Source organism: Nipponia nippon, unplaced genomic scaffold (genome assembly GCF_047370975.1).
Source record: "Nipponia nippon isolate SJK-2023a ecotype South Korea unplaced genomic scaffold, ASM4737097v1 scaffold_9, whole genome shotgun sequence".
Taxonomy (NCBI): Eukaryota; Metazoa; Chordata; class Aves; order Pelecaniformes; family Threskiornithidae; genus Nipponia; species Nipponia nippon.
In genome coordinates this window covers 13881740-13903392 of record NW_028262413.1, presented here as the reverse complement: position 1 = coordinate 13903392, position 21653 = coordinate 13881740, and the positions used below count along the sequence as shown (strand labels likewise).

The 21653-nt window shown below is 40.8% G+C and overlaps 1 long non-coding RNA gene across 1 annotated transcript; it reads left to right on the top strand.

The window, feature by feature from the left end:
• The first annotated feature begins 59 nt into the window (after positions 1-59).
• LOC148050104 (uncharacterized) lies at positions 60-10267 on the top strand. Its single transcript, XR_015701385.1, has 3 exons — positions 60-197; positions 1025-1105; positions 8930-10267. It is a non-coding gene; the product is annotated as an uncharacterized LOC148050104 (long non-coding RNA).
• The last annotated feature ends 11386 nt before the right edge of the window (positions 10268-21653 follow it).

Here is a 21653-nt window from a genome sequence, read left to right as displayed (position 1 = left end):
TGCCCTTGGCCGGGGCTGGGGAGGGCAGCGTGGCTGCCGCCGTGGGTTGCCCCTTGCGATGGGGCTGCCCCTCCAGAAACCGGTGTGGCTTTCTGTGATGTGGAAGTACTCAAAACCGAGTAATTTAAAATGTTAATTACAAACTACTGAGTTGTTGAAATTCTTCATGTGGCTGTAAATCCTTGCATATTTTGAAGGTATTAGAGTTTGGTTTTTTTGTTTGGTTGGTTGGTTTGTTTGTTTTTTTTTTTAATTCTTCCTGGCTGGTTTATATTTTTAGTTAACCTTTTATATTTTTGGTTTTTAAATAATTTAATGTGTTTTGTAATGTGGGTGGGGAGCCTTGTGTTCAGATGTTACAAGGCACAGAAATTCTGCCAGGTGCAGCTGGGCAGCGGCGGCAGCGGCTACCTCCTTTTGTCTGGGGACGGAAAAAGATTTGGCAGGTTTTATACATACAGGACACCAGAGCAAGAAGGCCCTGATCTTTGCCTTGGCTACTTTGTCAGGAGATAATTCAGTCAAATTCGTTTTCTGGGTGAAGGGAGATAGGAACCCATGGAACCAAGCTCTGGCTTGATCTGGGAGGCCTTGCGAGTGCTACACATGATGTTCTAAAGCAATCATGACAAAATTGGTTTTGTGCAGCGTGATAAGCTGAGAGCAGTCACAATTGGTCTCACCCAGTCTTTTCTCTGAACAGCAAACAGCTGTGGCTAGGCAAAAGGAGTCACACTTGTGTTCTTTGGGTGCTGGTGGTTCCACTAGCTTTTCCATTTGCCCCTTGGGCCAGTTGTTTTGGGGCCTAAGGTTGCGGGAGCTCTTGCCATCTTTTCATCTCCTTTTTCCTTTGCGTGAGCCATGTGTTTTCCGTTTGAAATCAGTTATCACCTCCAGACATGAGCTCCTCAGACTTAGGAGACAGAAGTACCTTGTCAGAGGGGCACAGGGATTATTTGTGTCTCTCTTTCTGTGCGGTGGTTACTGACGTGACTTTTCTGATCCCTTTTTCTGTGACATTCAGGAAATGGAAAGAGTCTTCACCTATTGTGTCCCTTTCCTCCGGCCTGTGAAGAGAAGTTGACCAACACCAGGAGAGGTACAGGTGAGATTGGACAGTGAAGTCTGTGTTTGTGGGTTGACAGTTAATGGGGATAGCAGAATTGATAGAAAGATAATGAACGGGGTTGTTCAGGATTGCACTCAGCCTGTAAGAGCCTTCTCTTACAGAGGTATGGAAGAGGAACTTCTGGGAGGTCAGTGCCTCCCAATATCTGGCCAGTAGAATTTTGGGGAGTACTTGGATCAGTTTGAAGCTTGGATCAATGTATGCTGCTGTGAATGTAAAGGAAATGTACCTGTAGTATCAGCACTTCATAACTGAATGGAATGAAAATGGTGGAAGGCTTTAAATACGCACAGCCTGTCACTCTTGGTTTGTCCACCCAAGCAGCAGTACAGCGCTTCCCATGGATGCCTCTGAGCCCTGCCTTCTTGGGGTTGATGCTTTCATCCTGTGAGTGCTTCTCGTTGTGGGGAAGGTGGTAGATCAGTTTTATAAGGTGGATGCTGAAATGTTGAATGATTGCAGATATTAAAATACACTTTGTTTTTGTAGTTTAGGGCTTTCTGTTATTACCAAATCGACCTTTAGATCAAGACACACATAATTTGGCTGCTAATCCTTAGTGCCAGATGGAATTCTTTTCCATTTTTAAATGACAGAAGTAATGAGTCATTACTCTGTAGTAAAAGAAACAGATTGCTTACATGACAGGGTTTTGGAAATCAGCAAAAGGTCATGGAAAATCCAGTGTTTTCCTCCTCCTCCTTCTCCCACCCAGGGCTTCTATTGTATTGAACTATGAATGGGTTGAACTATTGAGATGTCCCAGTTGGGTGAAAAATTGATGAAAGCTCATTTTAATTTGTTATGTAAAATTCTTGCAAGAAAGCTTAAAACGGAGCTGAAAGAGTGAACTGTATGTGAACTTTGTGTTGCTGAACTAAGGCACCTGGTGCAGCTGTGAATTTCTTTTGCAACACTCTAGGATGAGACTATATGAATAATTTTTCTTTGATACGTTGCATGCATATAGCTGTTGCTTTTTCTGCCTATATAAATAATGCTTTCTGCTCATTAGTTGTTTTTATGACTGTTCTCTGCAGTTTCTCACATTTCTTAATATTCATCTGATAATTGGAGTTTGGAAGGTTAACTGTGCCTGGAACAGTGAGTTCATTTGAGAACTGTCTTCATGTCACTTCACTGGATTTTTGTGGCTGATATTCTATATTTTAACAAGGTGGTGGAGCTCAGGAGCGTGTGTGAACCTATGACTCATCAGACTGCAAGTAACGGAGCTGTGCTCAGGAAACTGGACATAATCCTAGTCTAGAAAAAAGTAGATATAAAGCTTCTTGTCTTTTCTGGTAGGCAGAAGACCCTAGAATCAAGGAAGCTTTTTTAAAGAGGTTTCTTTCTAATGTCAATGTGGTGGAAGCTAAGAAATCTCAAGTTATTAATGCATAATACAGTGATTTCATGTATTTGTAGTGTCATCATCAGTACTGTTGGTTGGAAGGGAACTCTGGTGATGTGGTGCAACCCTTTCTTCAACTGGGAGTGTTGCCAGTACTCGATCAGGTCAGTCGTGGCTTTCTTGAGCTGACCTCTGGAAAACTCTCAAGGCCTGGGATTTCGCAGCCTCTCTGGGTATCGGTTTCAGGGCTGTACCAGCCTCCCAGTGAAAGTTTTTTTTGCAAAATGTCAAACCTGAACTTCCCTAGATGCAAGTTTTTTGCCTTATTAATACCTTATTTATCACTACTGAGAGGAGTTTGACTATCATTTTCGTAATTACTCTTCATAGCATTGCTTTAGATTACCCCATAGTGTCCCCCTTGCTGGAATAAACAAGCATATGTCCCTCAAACTTTTCTTATTGGTCATATGCTTAGTCTCCTGCCCATCGTGGAAGTCTTTTGCTGGATCATCTCCAGTTTTTCTACCTGTCTTTTGAGCTGGAGAGCCCACAACTGGCCACAGCTTGCATTGCTACCTCATCATGCCAAGTGGAGAGTATTTATAACTTCCCTGGATCTGTGCTCCCCCTTGCGTAGCCTGGTAAGTTTGCCTTATTTGCAGAGAGAGTGTACTTCATGTGTATTTGCAGCTTGGCTTCCATTGTAACCCCTGAGGTGGTTTTCAGTGGGACTGACACTCGGTCAGTTCCCAGTCCACTGGTGTATGGGGATACTCTGCCCCAGGAATACTCTTGCACTGGTCTTCTGTTTGTCTGGACCATTGGAGTATTTTCTGTCTCAAGCTTGCCTTAATTTACACCAGCAAGTTAATAGGCCATGCAAGATGGCCACTTTAAATTCCATAGCATAAAAAGTTGTTCGCTGCCTGCACCAGAAAGACGTGATCAGAAGAAGGCCTTTTGCTAAAAGAGCCTGTTTGAAGGCTCTCTTCGGCTTCCTGGTTTCCTACAGAACCGAACTGTGGAAAAATAAGGCATTCCTTTTAAGTATTTTATTTTACGTTGCACGTGGTTTCTGTCTGACTCTGTTCTGAATAGGCTATTCAGATAGTTCTCAGATATTTAAACTTGCGATTTTACTTTAAAAGGAAGTACATCTCCTCTGTAATATACTGGAGATGTTTCCTGCAGGAGACCTAAAGTGCTTCTTAAATTGTGGCATTGACTGCAGGCAGTCCAAAGGGATTTCAGTCTATCATTCCCAGGTTAAGAGTTTGTTAGCTGCCTTATCCATGCTGTCTTTAGGTCGTGTCTTCTTCCTTCTCTAATTAATCTTGGATACTTTTTTTTTTTTTTTAATTCCCTTGCTTACAGACTCTTCTCTTTGTGCCGCTCTTCTTCTCATGTCAGGTTTAAATTTTCCTTTGATTTGACCTTCATTTCTGGATAATCATCTCCATCAGGTTCATGGGCATGTACTCTCTATCCTTCTGCCAGTCTATTGTGTGTCTATTAGAATATTGATTTGCAGAGAGTGAAGTATAAAAAATCAATATCCCATTAAGTGGAGTAGAGTGACAATGTTCTAAGGAGTCAAGTTCAAAGACTAGTGTCTAGACACTAAGGTGGTGTGTTTTTCCCCATGTGGTCTTGGCTAGGAAGATAAGATAAAACATACACGTCCTGTTAGGGTTTTGTTCACATGTGTTCATGGCTGGAAGACTCATTACAAACAACCGAATTTTAAAAAGTGTTTGTAATGCAAAAAGGTACTTTTGATTTATTATGACACTTGCAATTTATTGGTTTTTAGTAATAAAACAGTAGAGTATCAATGTTCTACAGTGTATCTAGGCAGGATATATAGACCCGAACAATCCGATATTGCATACCAGTGTCTGCTCTTAAGTGCTCAGAGAACTGTGGAAAGACGAGGTGTAAAGAATTTTTTTGTGTGTGTGTCCATATGAGATGCCTACCACATACAGTTGATGAATGCAGCTCCCCTGCCTGCCCCGTTGTTCTCTGCACAGTAGTCTGCCATTTGAAGATGGGGAGTCAAAACACGTATTTTTCTGTTTCCTACTTTTGAACCATTCTCAGGCCATTCAGCAGTTATTTTAAGATATGCTACTTGTACTTCAGTACTATTCATAAACATCTGACTGACCACCACTACCATGAGGGGTATGATTCCCCTCCATGCACTGGATTGCTGTTACTGTCTTTTAAAAAAATAATAAAGACGTTAATACTCTTTACTAATTGCTTAGCTAGGAAACTAGGTTTTGTCCATTTACAGCTCAATTCATTTATGCTTTATAGCTTGTAAAGTACATTAAAGTACTTTATGGGCTGAGAATTTGAAATGATGAGAGACTGCAGTCTTCGCAGCGAGTCTACTGTGGCGTTGTGCAGTGGAGTTTGGCTGGCACACTGCCTGCTTTTTGCAAGGCTGAGCTCATTATCTGAGTCACACCTGGCTCTCACTAAGTTTGGAAGCAGGACTTCTGAGGGTCATTCCTGAGCCTGGGGCTCCTGCCTGGTGAAACTGTCTCCTGCTGCGTGCTAATGAGCTGGCTAAATCTTCCATAAGTAAATGGATGCTGGAATGAAATGTCTGGTAATCATGTTTGTAAATCCAAAGAAGGAGAAGTTGAAGATCAGTTTATTTAAGTATGCCTTAGCTGTGCAGAGAAGACTGACCTTGGAAAATGCTGTGTTTGGATAACATAGTTTATCAAAATATCTCCAAGTGCTTTGCAGAGATAGATGAACTTTGTTTCCTTTCTTGTACAGATAAGAAAACTGACGCAGAAACGCATGAAATGAGTTAACCAGTGGTTGAGCTATTGTTCTTCGTTATCACAGGGCTCTGCATTTCATCTCTCATCGTATGCTGCTCTTGCAGCATCGATTAGGTAATATGAACCATAAACCTCTTTGCCGATACGCAGACACAAAGTCTTGACTTTCATATGAGTAAAAAAGTTATATAACAACATTTTGTCACATACTCAGATGTAAACAAGCATTTAGAACAATGGGAACAATTCAGATCTCACCGTGCAAATTGTTTCCTGATTAATAGCAATATATTTCAGTGAAAATTAGTCTCGGGATGTGTTTCAGTTAAATAAATTCACATCTGTAAAGTATTTTGGCCTGACAGCAGTAGGTGAGCCTCTTGCAAAGACTAGACGGACCACCCATCTACTCACTAAAGTTGTAATAATGTTTTGCAGGGAATCTGTCCTGAGTGTATTATTCTACTTTTGTTAACAGAGAATGCTGTATAACAGCATTCCAGTTAAATAGATTTCTGTGTAACAATATTTCTTCAAAAGAAACTCATTACTAAGTGAGACATAAAACTGCCTCACAGACTGAAGGAATTTCTTCCCTTTGAAGTGCACATCAAGTTTCTTCTGTGCTCCCCATCTGCCTTGTATGAAAAAACTTCATTTGACATCAGTGACCTCTGGCAAGCCCTGTATAGATAAGGAAAATGTATTTGCACGCCATTCAGGTCTTTTATGGACTACATATGTAATGGACAGTTTCAAGGGATTGAAGCCAGTGTTTCAAATTGATGTATTAGTACTACAGTATGCTTAGCAAACTTCTGCAAAATTTGATATGTAGTTTCACTTAACGTGCTGCTTCTTTTCAGCAGTTTGCCAGAGACGGAACCGCACATTCTAGTGCTTGCAGGAAACGAGTAAACGAAGCTGAGAGAGTATCCATGTGGATTTGCTGGGCTGCCTTTCACCAAAATGGTTGTGTAGTTCCTTTAACCCTTGCCTATACAGGATGATTTAGTTTATGGTTAGTGTGGCACGGTAGCTTTTGCATTTTGATTAGGCTGTGCTTTTAGTGTCTTCAGTGCCAGGTAATTTGACTGTTTTCACACAGCAAGTGCTTTCCTGGCCATTCAGGTGGGTATGTCATGATCCTTGTTTGTGACCCCCATGTATTGTGCATTACGCAGCTGAAGCCAGACTGAGGTCAAGCTTCAGTTTCCTGTTACAGCTGACAGTGATGGCATCTTGACACTATGGACTGCAGCTTGTCAGAAGCTCACTGGTTTGGTGTGCGTAGAGCAGTCACGAAGGTGGTTGTGATCCGTGTGCTCATGGTTATAAAGATGTGTGTCTGGTGCCAGCGTAGGGCTTGCTGCTGCTCAGAAAGTTACTGGTAGCTTTGCATAGCTGGGTTTTGAGGGGTATCTAAAGTTTATTTCAGGGATATGTGTTTTCTTAGCCTTTACATTGCATGTTTATATATAGAAAGCAATACTGACCTTTTGTGCTCCGAGGCGTGGCTGGTCGCTGCAGAGGTTCATACTGCACGCTGTCAGGGAAGGTTCGCAATGTCAGGATCTTGAGGTTTCTTTTGTTTCATGAAGATGTATTCCCCTACTACTAAGGGCATTCCCCAGATCCCACCTTGTTTTTCTTTGAGACACAACTTCTTTCTCACCCCTGCTTAAGGTAATTAGATCATAGAAAAGGACTGTTTAACTGTTGCCTAAAATCTCTGTGGAGAATTTCACTTGAGAGACTGAAGGAAGATAATGTCATTTTTTAGTATTATGGTAAGGGTAGAGACTTACAAAGTATTGTCGTGTGCTGTAACTGCATCCTCCATCTTCCTCAGTCTTTACCAGAGAAGGGAAAGTATCTGACCAAGGGTAGAGAAGCAGAGGTTAACATACTTTAAGGTGACCCTGAACAACAATCAAATATGTTTTCCAAAATACTGTTTTTCTGCGATACCTGGCTAGGGAAGCATTCTGTTCCTCCTGAAGATAGGCATGCACTTTTTGAATTTTTAGTTATAAATACAAAATTATAGTATTTTTTTATCTTTTACCATTTACATAACTTTAATGTGTATTTAATAAATAATGAGAATTTCAGAAAGTATTTAATGAAATTTTATGGAAGTTTTGGTGAAGTATTAGGACTTTATTTGGAAACTACTTCTGTGGGACTCTGGGAGTCTTATTTTCATGCTGTTGTACCAAACCCGTGATTGTTTTTTTCTTTGCATAACCTTTTGTTAAAGGTCATAACATTGTTATTAACTACTTGTGTTGCATATTATCACAGATGTGGTACTTAAACATAACTTATGTTTAGTTAATGTATATATGAGTAATTTTATGGAGTTGCTTTTATTTAAAAGTCAGATTGCTTAAAATGTGTTTGGACTTCATGCTGTATGTGATTTCACATGTATTTTGTGGAATATTTAATGTATACCCTGTTGGAGTGAGCCACAAAGATAATCAGAGGGCGGGAGCACCTCTCCTACGAAGACAGGCTGAGGGAGTTGGGGTTGTTCAGCTGGGAGAAGAGAAGGCTCTGGGGAAACCTTTATAGCAGCCTTCCAGTACCTGAAGGGGGACTGCAAGAAAGCTGAAGAGGGACTTTTCGCAAGGGAGCATAGTGACAGGAGAAGGAGTAGTGGCCTTAAACTGAAAGAGGGTAGATTTAGATTGGATCTAAAGGAGGAGGAAATACTTCGCTATGAGGGTGGTGAGGCACTGGAACAGGTTGCCCAGAGAAGTTGTGGGTGCCCCATCCCTGAAAGTGTTCAAGGCCAGGTTGGATGGGGCTTTGAGCAGCCTGGTCTAGTAGAAGGTGTCCCTGCCCATGGCAGGGGAGCTGGAACTAGATGATCTTTAACGTCCCTTCCAACCTAAACCATTCTATGATTCTATGATTATTTCTAGATGTTTTGAAAAGTTTTGTTGGAATTGCACTTTGGTAGTTGAGCTCTTGTTGTGCTTATAATTTTTGGATGAACATATAATTAAAGTGGAAATAATAAACTCTCAGTATGAAAAAATAGCTCTTCTTGGCATTCACAAAATATGTGCTTTGGCTTTTTTAGTTATTCTTCTCATTTGGCAGTCATTTGGGAGATTGTATCCCCAAGGAATACTTCGGCTTAGGTATTTCTCTTAGGCTAAGAAAAATAATATAGTTTCCATGGGATCAGGTATTTTTTTCCACTCCCTTTTACCTTAGAAATGGTTCTTTACATAATTGAGAGTACCTGGAAAAGCATGTTCCTATGGTGCCGTGGTTCCCTGGTGCAGTGAGCCCTGTTGGATAACGAGCATTTGTTGTGGACTGAAAGTCAAGAGCTTGGGGTTGCTTAACATTTCCCAGCCATGGGCTGGAATATGAGAGTGGTGCTGTTGGACATAACAGAAATGGCATTATTTAGGGTAGAAGCACATACCAAGTGTGTACCTCAGTATTCTGGTGGGTACTGTTGTATATAAATATATCCTTGGTGTGTGTATATACACATTTAATACAGTGTTTTCATCTTTGCTTAAATTTCTAACTTAACTTGTTTCAAAGGACTATACTGATTGAAGTCATCTTCTCAGAGTTGAGAATCTAGATGCCTCTGTTTTTTTCCAGGTCTACTTCAGGCTGTTCGGTTGAGTAAAGATCCCAGATGATGGATGAAATTGTACGCTTGCTTTCCCTTCTCCTCCCTTCCCTCAGAATTCCTATCACTTCTGGAAGCCTTCGTAACTTTGACTGACTCATCTCTATACCCCCTAAAATACAGTGGAATGAATATTTCTTATGATCAAGCCTCATTTTTTTTTGGCTTCCTTTTTTAAATAAATAACGTAGGTTCTCGCTTTTGGTTTCTCATTGCTAGTGTGACCTAGTGCATGTAAATGTTCTTGTTGGAGCGGTTCTTTCCAGTGACTTACTGCCAATTCTGTTGTGTGTTGTACTGATTCAAGGTGTCTTCAGTCACACGTGCTGTGCATCAGCCATATTTCCAGTCAGCATGAGCCCAAAATCAGTGTAGGTGTAGATGGAAATGTACAGTTTTGGCTAAGCAAACACTGTGGCGATCTTCCAAGCCATAGAAGATGAGCACGCAAAGGCTGTTGCGCTGAATGTGAAATGAACTCTGTGTACTCTGAGACTGTAGTGTTAATCAGGTTTCATCTTGCTGGTTAGTAACTCCCAAGAATTGTTGGAATGCAAGTCATCTAAAAATGCACATGAGCTAAGGCTGATGGAAAATTGTACTGCTCTGTGAATAAAATAGAAGGTTGAGTCAGGAATAATCATTTTTATCTTCAGCGTATGTTGGGTCAAGCATGATGGATTGTGGAACAAGTCCTTCCAGTTCTTGTCGCACGTAGCATCTTGGTCTGCAGCCTTTCCTTTATTAAATTATTTGACAGTAATAAAAGTGGGTTTGGATTTTTTTTTTTCTCAAGCAATATTTGGTTAATATATTACAAAGTTGTCAACCTGATGATTCTGTACTATTTATGCTTTCAAGAAGATGGTATTTTGCATTTTTTTGTATTTGCATTGTTGAGAAAGATGTGTCACGAGAATAAAAAAGTCTCTTGTCTTATCTTGCTGCTTCATAACTGTACTTTAGTTTAAATGAAATCCATAATTTTTCCTTGTTGGTATGACAACAGAAAACATAAAGGTGAAATTAGACTAAGAATATAGATGAATGTTAACTGTATGTGCCGTAGCAGTTAAATAAATCACTTGATGATTATAGAATAATAATTCAGTATGGCATACAGTCAAACAGAATGCTTTTAAGAGGGGAGGAGCAGTATAAAGAAAGAATTATGTGCATTTAATGTAGTATTTCACTGTGATAGTAAATCAATTCCCCTCATCAAATTATATGAACAAATTTATGAGTATGTGCGTATCCAGAACAATTAATAAACCATCTTGTATAGGACTAAGATATCTAGTTTTGCACTGTAACCTTTAAATACAATTTATCTCAAAGGCATAATGCTTAAAACTTTCTAAATGTTCCTTCTAAAAGAAAATATACGAAGAAAAAAAGATAAATAATGCCTTACAAAAAAAAAAGCTAGTTTACGTAGCATTCCAGTTGCTTAGAATTTAATTACCTTTCAAAGCTATTGATTTTGATGTAATCGCTCAATTTTTGTCATAATTTTTTCTGCAACACTATTTTTGCGTGTTTTATGAAATTAAAATTTTCAAGTACCTCTCAGTCTTTCTGAATGCTTTACAGTCAAGTGCAATCCAAATAACGGGGAGCCATGAGAAATGGTCTAATTCTGTACCCTTAAGCATGCGCAAGTCTCATGTAAGTGACAGCACTGTGTGTGCAAACTCCAGGTAGCAGGAGGCACAACCTCCTCGACGCCCAGGGAGTGAATCGGCAAACGTGACCTCTCTTCATACTTCGGCCACTAGTTTCTCCTCAGAAGCCCTTGTAGCTTCTCCCTGTAAGTTCTTCAGAGCTGGGACCATGCATGTGCGCTGTGGAGTGATGCTCTGGAATGATGCCTGCAGGTTCTGAAGCAGAAAAAAAGGGAATAAAAAAGAAAGAGTTGGAACTGAGCTGTATCTGAGTGAGTAAAAATTCATTTTCTGTACAGAACTTTAAAGATATGAAGAATCTGTCTAGATGTCGTCTTGCTCTTGGTGGCCACATTTGTAATGCTGCTTTCCCCTTAACAGTCCTTCCTGAAATGGGTAACTGGATTGGTAGAGGGTTCAGAAATTACTTGCCTAGGGAGGGTCTAGCTAGAGAAACAATTTTCCATGAAAATTTTTTTGGGATATACGCAGACAAATTAATTGCTCTTTTTCTGGGAAGAAGCTGAAACCACCACCATCACCAAATTTTTGAACATCATTAGCTATCCTCTGCTCTGTGGCAGGTTACTTGCCCTTTCCTACTTCTGGGGAGTAGGGACAGCAGCAGCTACCAGTATGGGAGGGGAAGAACAAGGATTGTTTGATAAGGTCAGCAGTGTTGGTCTTAACCATCTGCAGCACTCTGTGAAAAGGACATGTTTTGAATATGTTTCTAAGTCATCTCCAGCCTGTTGTCATCCTTGCTTCTTGTAACGCTGACTACTTGGAAGTGCTCGTCCATATAAAATGAGCAGACTACAATGGGGCTGTGTGCTGTACCAGTCAGTTACGTATATACCAACAGCACCGTTGCCAGTGAATGTGTGGATAAAGGTGTTGAAAGCGGTTTCCCTAGGCTTTGCTGCCAGACCGCAGTGTAGGGCAGCTCAAACCCCTTCCGTTCTGTGGGGTTTGTTTTCGGCAGAGGGCAGCAGTTTGCATAATGCAACAGTCAGATCGGGGGGAAAAAAAATATGTGGTTACCTGCTTCAGGTAGCAACCAGGAGATCTTATTTTGTGTTTCCTTTGAAGAAGGAAATAGCCCTCAGGAGCTGAACAGCTAGACAAACTGGTGCACCAGTGCATCGATAATGGTAAACCTTTCCTTCCCTTGCACCAGACTACCCGCGGCCTCTCCTCTGCCAGCGGCTGCTTCCTCAGGGGCATGATGGAACTTTCCCCGCTAATTAGCTTGTCAAGCTCAGTGAAGAGAAAGAGTAGCCAGCCTTCTCGTCTCAAGAAAGTCCTGAGCTTAGCTGTGCTGTGTGGTCACAGAATTTTTGTTATCTGTCTTCAGTCCCAGCTTGAATTTCTTCCCTGGAGAGAGCTTTACTGGGGTAAAAGTGTTTGAAGAAACTCTTCAGGGTAGGTTAAAAGCACAAACAGCTCTTTGCCTGCTTCCAGGCTTTGGCATCCCATGGATTAAGTTCCCCATGGGTGTTCTCCAGCTCTATTAAGGATCACACAGCAGGTATTTCCAGACATACAAATCAAATCTAAAACTGCAAATGTGAAGATCCCAGTGTGACACTGGGGAGTCTCCATGCAGGAAGTTAACTTTTTAGGAATTTATCACTGAACATGATTAATCCTGTCTTTGATGCTAACCTCCATGACGCATATCCTTTGTGTATAGCCCACGTGACAAACTGCTGAGTAAGCAAAGGTGAAGGAGTGAACACTGTTACTGTTTGAAAAGCAGTTGAACTGCTGTGGAAATAGTCTGCTCTGATTTTAGGTTGGCATTAACTGGGTTTAATGCCATTTGTCTCTTTTGTTTTAAAGAGGTTGAAGAAGCAGAGACAGGTAGTTAAGCTATCTGGTGAATGACGCAGGTGTTAGCATCTTCCTCAGAAGTATTATTTGACTGGCAACATCTACAGACTAGTAGCTGACAGGTGTGCTTGGGGTATTGCTTTTAACAACAGTATTTCCCAAATATGACATCATGTTTTCAGTCATGGCTTGTTTTTTCACCTTTCCTCCCAAGTTCTCTAAGTGATTCTTGATTTATGGTTATTTCTCTCTTATTATGTGGCTGAGCGCATTACGTTCATTCATCACAGAAGTCAAATAGTAAGGAAGAGGTAGAAGACCTGGACTTACCAAAGCTGCAGGTGAGCTGCTTGCCTTCTCAGAGGGCAAACCATGAACTAATTTGAACTCGGTGGATTTAAAAGCTGTAATTAGTTTTCATGTCCACATATTTTTTTTTTTAATCTTAGAAATGAAGAAAATTAATTAGCTGCAGCTAGTATTCCTGGTGCCATGACCACTAAGAATAAGCAATTTTGATAGAGATCAGGATGCTTCTAGAATCAATTTAGGAATGGGTTAAAAAAAATCCCAAACAACCCAAGCAAACAGAACCACAGAAACTTCCATTTGTGTCATATTTTATGGCCCTCTTTAGGGGAAGGGTAAGCAAAGGCTGACTGTCCAGTCCCAACCTTTAGGTAGACCACCTAGCATAGTAAGGTCTTCAGTTCCTCTGCTTATTACCAGAGTGCAAATACTGATATAAATTTTGTAGTACAGATTAGCAAATTAATTATTTCTACCAACATTCTTACTGATTATTCTTACATTCTTGCTGGCAATTGTGGCACACCTAATAAGGTGGTAAGTACTGAAGGGAAGGCTGAAGTTCATTCTTGGCCAGGCATCTGTGTGGTATTGCTGTTGCGGACTAGTCAGCTCTGACAACGTTCTGTGAAATGTGGAAAAAGTATAAAGCAATCTTGCTTTCAAAGGATTATTGGTGACCTTTAAATTAGGGCTGGGAGTCTCATCATAAACTGCAACTGCAGGATACATGACTGACTTCCCTTTCCTTCTGAACTGAAAGGTTGTTTTCACTGGAATTACCACTTATTACAGAAAGGTCAAATTCGTATAACTGCATCTCAAGTAAGTAGACAGTGACCTTGTTTATCTCAGCACAGTGTTTGCAACTTCATAATCCTGTGGTGTGGTTTGGTTTTCTTTTTTTTGAAAGATCATGCTGTTGTCATTCTTTTATAACATGTTGCAAATAGACACATTTGATGGGCTAGATATTCAACTGCTGCAATTTTTTTCTGTTTGCTCAAATGGAGCAAGTTACACTGGTGCAAGGTTTGGTGCTTTGTAAGAGCCGTTATTCAACTGCTCTTTGTCCACTGTCTCCCCAGAAAACAGTGCTTGAAGGCTGTGTTTTATAGGTGTTACTCTGTGTGTGCTACTGGGCCTACCAAGACTTCTACATCATCTACTGCAGAGTAACTTCAGTTTACATTGTACATTTTAGTTGTTGACTTGCACATAGTTACAGAAGTTATGGATAACATTTATAAGAGCTCCATAAGTGCCACTGGGTTGTATGGCTAAATTCTCAGATTGTTTAGGGACTTGCTCTTAGACTAGATTTTACAGCTTTGAGTTAGATATGTAAAGAACCTCTTTTTCCCAAGGTTTGATAAAGGTATTTTGAAACCTAACTCAGTGCTACACAGATGGTTCCCTTTCTGCAGGGGCATCACTGTCTTTGGGAAGGAGCTCTTTCTTGCAAAACCAGAGCAGAAGTCACTCTTCGTCCCAGCCCAAGTGGGTGGCTGCGTGTGCACATTCTCCCTCTGTAATATCTCTGTTAAAACACTTACTGATGTTGAGGGGGACTTGCATTTCAATCCTTGTTTTGTGTATACCAAAAAATTTCAGCCACTGGAACGTTATGGGCTGTGTACATGTAGAGGAGGAAGGGGTCTGCAGCAGAGGGTGAGACATCTTGAGTACCAGACTAGCCTACCATAGATGTGGAAACTGGAGTTAGGAACGTGGATATTAGTATGGACAGTGTTTCCGCCAGTGGGTGGTGATGTGTCTTCATGCTTAATACTGAATTGTTCCTTTAACTGGTAGCTGTCAAAATTTAAATCCTGATGATGTTTTCTGGAGCTGTTACTTGCAATATATTGGTGATCTCTTAGACCTCATATTACAGGGGCTGTAAACATTGTACATCAGAAACTGCTAGTAACTGCTTTCTCCTGCCTCTGCATTTCCAGTATGTGCAGGTGACGTTACGCTGTTCTTCTGTCTTTGTCTTTGCTGTATATTTTAAATTATGTTAGTTATGATTTTATATATTTGAAAGGACCAGGAACTTTAAGCCATGTTTTTTGCCCATAACTCTGCTGGCATTTTGATACTGCTTTAATCAAGTGGATAAAATCCTGAGTTCAGGACAGTGGTTATGTGCTACTCATATAAGCTGGCTATAAAAATTACTCACTCTCTTTTGTGGAAGAAATAAAAAAGGATTTTGGACCATATTTAAACTCTTAACAGTTGCGTTTTTTACGTGTGTCCACCATTAAGTACAAATCTTGAGATTCAGGGAAATAGACTGGATATAGACTAGACTCTTCACCTGGAGCTTCAATCTGTTTTTATTTGGCTAGTAAGAGAAACATGTCTCTCTCTATATTTTTACATCTTCTAATGTCTTTTTAATATCAGTTTATTCCTGTACTTGTATAGAACTTAAATTATTATCTAAATATCTGCCAAGAGATGGCAGTGCAATGCTGCTCAATGTGCTGGATGAGACTGTAGGAAAATCTAGTAGCTATGACAATACAGAGCCTTCTTCCCTGAGGTTTTTGGTGGCCTCTCCTAGAATAGACCGACATATTTATCAGCTTACTTCCTACATACTCTGGGTTGAGAAAGTAAGCAGAAGTTAAAACGATTGTCTGCTTTGCAGCGCTCTGTTCATCTCTGGAAAGTTACACTTCCATCCTGCATGCAAAGCAGATTTCTAAACTGTGCCTTGGTTTCTCAGTCTCTCTCCAAGAGAAATCCAAAGGCAACTCTTAGGCTGGCATGATTTCCAGATTGTGTACAGCTGATGTAGATCCACTGACAGTAGTGGTGCAACACTGATTTCTGTTAGCTATGGAATATTAAAAAAAATAAATCCTAAGCCCCCAAATATGAATCAGCTTGTATTTCTACCAGGTGCTGCATGTATTCAAGTGAGGCAAGGCTTGTAGAAAGAGGTAATCTCTCTTATTTGTCAGAGTTACAAGAACAGACAAGCTTTCTGGTATGAAAGCACTTCTTCAAATCTCTGTTGTACATTCAGACATTCTAGGCACACCAGAACACAGAGCTGTTAATACTGAAAAACTTCTTTTTTTGTCTTCTGAATACCAAAGTGTTTCTTGGAAAAGGTGGGTAGGAGATCAAAGGGATAGCTGTGGAGTGCTCCATTTCACTGATAATACCAAATGGACTTGAGACGATGTTGGAAAGAGGCTGCTCTGTTCTATTTTGGGTGGGTTGTGTCTGCGTTTGACAGATGCATGTGAAGTCTGTAATAGTTTGTCAGTGCTTGTACAGTGCTCAAAGTGTAATTTAGTTCCTGATGTCAGTCAGAGGCAGTTTGTAGATTATAATTGTTTGGATGCTGGTGTTGATAGAGTTCTGATTTAGCAGAGAAGCCCAAGAGGAGTGAGTGAAGCCTTGGTGTTCATCTTCAGAATAAACACCATCACCTGACCTGAGCTAACCAGCCATCAAACATCGTACTGCGGATTTCACATTGCCTGGTTGTGCATTGCATTCTGTACCAATGACACTGGAGACTGGTGTTTGTGCTGCACTGTAATCCTGTTGCATTTGCTCCCTTTCCATTGCATGTGAAAGGCTTAAATTCAAGTTGGAAACCTGTTCTTCGAGAATGTCCCCTTTAAAACAAATATTTGTAGAGAAAACTCTTCAGTTGGTACTGTTCATCGCTAAAATCTGAGACTACTTCCATGACACTAGCACTAGACTCTGAAGTAGCCATAACTAAGCACTATGTTCCTTCTTGTCGCTGTAAAAATACATTTGGGTACCTCTGAAGAAAGATACAGTAATAGCTTTTTTTTTTTTTAAAGTTATTTTACTAACACTCCAGTTGGCAGCAGTGTTCCTTGGTTTTTCTGCTTAAGGATACCATTCTAACCCTGAACATTCTCATGCGTTTTGCTCCCTTGCCAGTGTGTCTGTGACAGTTCAAGCATGTAAGTAACCCTGCTTCTGTCCTACTTGGGTTGTGGATGATGAATTCTGTCGTCAGGTCAATGAGTTTCAGGTGTCACCTTGCACAGCAGAGAGCCCCAGCCTAAGCAGCAGTAGAGTTTGTGTTGGGGGACGCCAGCAGTTCCAGGAACCTCTCATCCACCAGGATACAGCCAGGCGCCCATGTGCGTCTCTGCTAAGTGCTTCCCCTTGAATTCTGCTCATTTCTCCCCAGCTGCTCTCAGTAACAACTATGTTGGACATAGCTTGTATCTGGCTAGCTGCTTTTGAGTAACAAGGGAAGTGCAGTGACTGGCAAGAGATAGAAAAATTGTATAAAACAAAGATTAGGAAAGTTTCTTGGATATTTAGGTAAGCAATCTGCGCCCAGGACCTGCTTGATGCAGGAATTTGCAGGCATCAGTTTCTACAGGTATGTTGAGCAGACAGAACTTCAAAAACGAACAAAAAAGCCCACCAAAAAAACCCTTTCTTGTGAATGGATTTGGCCCACTCTGCAGTCTTACCTCCTCCATGCTTTCTGTGTGAAGTAGAAGGTCTGGATCTGGCCACTACCTTTCAGGGCCACCCCCGGCCGCACACCCTGACTACGTGCCAGTGGAAGTGCAGAGTAGTTGCTGGAAGCTGCTGCTGCACGAGTCGCAGTGGTCCTGCTTTGGCGGAGGTGACACAGGAGAGACCGAGGGGATGAAGGTGTGAGGCAGGGTGCAGCTCTGTTCATTTACTCATCTGAAGACTGATGGTCCTTGAGGGTGCAGACGGCGCTGATGTAAATCAGAGTGTTCTCCAGATGCTCCAGCGTGCAGCGGGGTCAGGAGAGCGATGGAGTTCAAAACCTGCATTCTGTCTCAGGTGATGAAAGTCTTTCTCAAGAGCTTTCTACTGTTCCACATGAATGACTTGAAAGTCACCAGTAATGGGCATGGGGCAGAAAAATCTGGTAATGAGCTTAATTTTCTTCCTCTGCAGATATCAGTGTATCTGGACCTGTGATAGTGGCTCACCTTGTGTGAGAAGTTGGTCTTCACCTGACCCACTTCTGCCTGTAATTTGTAATGCAGTGGCTCTTTGCTAAGCTTCTAAGACTGACAATAATGAACCCAAGGCTGTAACAAAACATTCTGGTGCCTGTGGTGAGGTGTCAAGTTAGTTTCGTTCCTTCCGAGCTTGGAGAAAGACTGTGTTTGGGCTAGGTTTACATGGAGAATTTGCCACGTTTGGCTGCATGTGAGAGATGATGTTAAATGTCATGTTCCTGGTTTCATCAGCCCGCTTATACAGCTAGGGTCATACCTCAGATTAACTTTCTAATGTTTCTAAAATACGTAGTTTTGTAGTTGGCAATATGGAATGTAAATAAAACCTGCTCTGAATTTCTTTTTAACTAAAGCATTTTTAGGCCACTGTTGAGATTATATTTTGGAGGGCAGGAGGGGAAGAGAACCAGAGTACCATTTGAGGTAGGCACTGCTGAACACTAGTGCTTTCTGTGGGCAGAAACAACCAACTTCTTACTGAATTATTCCCCCTTGTACATTTACTGGGCTTTTTTTCAGTCCAGAATTGTTTTAATTGTCAGTTGAAGAGACTCCCTCCATTCACATAGGATGTTACTTCTCTAATAAACAGCACTTTGTCAGGACAGTTTCCTCATGTTGAGTCTAAATTTTCTGTCTCTTAATACAATCTAATACTGCTAGCTAATGTCTCCCTTACTATAATAAATGTTTTCTACTCTTATTCCAATTTCATAGCTTTTTATAATTTGTATTTCTAAGTGAATGTGAAGTTTCTTACCTAGTGCACATCTTGTCTATTTTTTCATTTACTCTTGAATTTCATTGGTCTAAAAGCTTTAATAAATACTCTAGTCATGCTAAAGACATTCTTCACTTGAAGAAAATGAAGAAGCAACCTTTGTAATGAATGAACAAAATTTATAACCATTTGAAAAATAAACCTAAACTCAGCTGTCCTTCATGGTGCTGGCATTGGTGTTACTGTTACAAAGTCATGATGACAGCATGTTCTCAGTGGTTACCTGTCTCAGTTCAGCTATATTGCAGGTGGTTGGCAGGGAGACCAAAAGTTGGTTCTTGGCCAACAAGATATAAAAGTGGGAGGCTGAACTCTGAACAAAAGTCCAGAGAGGACGGGACCTTGATCTGCGTCAGCAGAGGCCAGTGGAGCTTCAATGTGCTACACTTTTTTTTTTTTTTTTTTCTAACCACGTCAGGAGATCTTGCAGAACTTTACAAAAGAGGTGAGTGAAAGACTGGAGAGGTGAGGTCCAGAGGACAAATGACTCATCAAAGGTTGCCTAGCAGGATGCAGCATGGGACTCGGGTTCTTCTGAGTCCATCCCAGTCTTCTGGCCAGACCGCCACAGCTAGAGCAGAGCAATCAAGCCTGCTGCTGCTATGGTTCTTACCCGCGGGCTCCAGCAATGCTATTTTTTCCCCTCTGTGTTCCAGCCAAACACCAGTGAAGGCAGTGGGAGTCCTTCCATTGGCACCAGCAGGCTTTTGGTTAGGCCTGGTTTTGCAGAGGAGGGAACATAATCTTCAGCATTAAGCATCTTTGAAATTCTTGTGATGTTCAGGGGTTTTTAGATCAAATATTGACTAAATTCTTGTTTCTTGGAAATGATGGACCGTGTCTTGTGCCAAAAAGCCTGCTGAGGCTGTTGTGTGTTGTCACATGGAAACTTGTGTACAATGGCCAATCTGTGTTCCCACTCAGTCAAAATAAACTGTTGCTTAGCATTCAGAATCATCCCTGCTCAGGATTATGTACACATATGCCGGTATTGCAGCATTTGAATGATTTGAGTATGTAGGGTAGAATAGAGAGAGAAAGCCTTTTGTTGGTAATGTCTGTACAGTATTAGCTGAAATGTTTGGGATTGTTTAGTAGTTGACTAGATTTTGTACACTTACCTGAACAACCCTTTAGTTTGCTCCTGAGTTTTTAGTTGATATGTTCACAAACCTGTGGTCATGGAATGCTAATGAATAAAGTGTATTATTAACATCACAAGTTTGTTTTGATAGCAGAGTATTGAGAAACTCTTAAGATTAAGGGGGGAAAAGTAACTCCTATTGATAAGAAAACTGAATGCAATTACCAAGGCTTTTTGCCGTCTGTCAGCATTGTATATAAATTGTTTCTCCCCACCCCCCAACCTCTCTGGTCATTCTGAAAAGCACTTTGTATTTTATCCCCTTCCATATATTCTCATGGAGTGCACTGTTCTGTATCTTACTGAAATTTTATGCTGCAAACCGTGATTTGTTTACATTGCTGGAATTAACTTTATGTTTTTGCTGTGCTTCCTTGTTTGAAGGGCTTCCAACATGAGTATATTCATCCATGTCTTTATTTTCCATACATGTTCAGAATATTTTTTTGGAGTTCTTAGGGATCCATCCTTCTCACTTCAGAAGTTTTTACTGCAGACAGCAGTTAAGGGGTAAAAAATCATTTGACCTAGTTACGGAAAGAAAGCCTGCAAAATGTACACTGGCAGAAATTCTCCGTGCTGGAACTATGTATTTTGATTCCTGATTGGCTTTGTCTTTCCATCTGTTCATCTCATCTGCAGCTCTTCCACTGTCTCTCACTGAAGTCTGCTCAGAAGCTGGTAATTACTGGTATGTTTTATTGTGTGCCAGACTGTTTTGGGACTGGCTGCTGACTTGTTTCTACGGTACTGATCTGCTTTTGTTCCCCTGACTCAGATCTGCTTCTCTCTGTTCCTCTCTCTCTCTGACATAGACGCTTTCCTTCTAGTGAAAAGACTCTCACAAGATTTTTAGAGAAAGTAGCAAAGCCAGAATACTTTTTTTTTTTTTTTTGCATAGGATCTACTTCTTCATGTGGCCTTTTATCTGAGTTTGCTCTTGTATTCTACCTTCACTATGTCATTTCAAAACTTTGTGTTTCCTGTAGTTCTGTCGCATAATCTTAGTGTGATTTAGGCTGTTTTCTGTTACAGTTGAAATACCTTTCCTTTCATCACTGTGAATAATTAGTTGAACAGTCCTTTGAGCTGTGTATTTGAAATATTCTGCCCCCCTCGCCAGGTTTCTTCCCCCCTCTTTATTGTGGGAGTCAACTTGATTGAATTTCGTGCTGGTATAAATGCAGAGCAGCTATACTGGTTTCTGTTGAGTTATGCTGGACTACCCGCTATGACAGAGATCAGAATCTGACTGCTGCCTTTCTTTTACTAAGTGCATCACAAGTTTGAAAAATAGAAAACTGGTAGTATTGATTAGAGGTAGCTGCCCTTCAGTTCTGTTCTCACAGTGCTTTGTAATTTTGCTTTTTGAATGAAGGTGCTGGCGTTCCAGGCTTGGCCTGTTTTGAGGAGGTATTTTCAAAGTGACCCCAGGGTGTAAACAAATACACAAGCCTGTGATCATGAAATGCACTTGCGCTTGTTTCTGGTGGCTTGAATTTTAATTCCAGTCACCTGAGAAGGATGTACACTGTGTTAAAGGAATTCGACTCAGTAGTTCATGCCCAAGATTCAGATTTTTTTTTTTAAAGGAAGAACTGGAAAAGAGCTTCAAACTTCATACTATGAGAACGTTTGCCTCCCTCTTCTCACGTGCCCACTTTCCATTGTTTTCCCCATGGCTTTGGAAACTTAATTAAATTCTAAATAAATTTTTATATCACACTTGGCACACAGTACTATTGACAATATAAATAAAGCAGGCAAATTGTTTAATGCACAAGAAAGAGATAACAAAAAGGGGAAATAAACCCTAGCTGGCTTACAGTGGCCGCAGTGAGAACTTACTTTTTGCGTTTCTAACATCATCCGTAGGAAAAGCCAGCCGTTTCATATTGTTTGAGTTCTAATGTCCCTAGCCATTAGTCACAA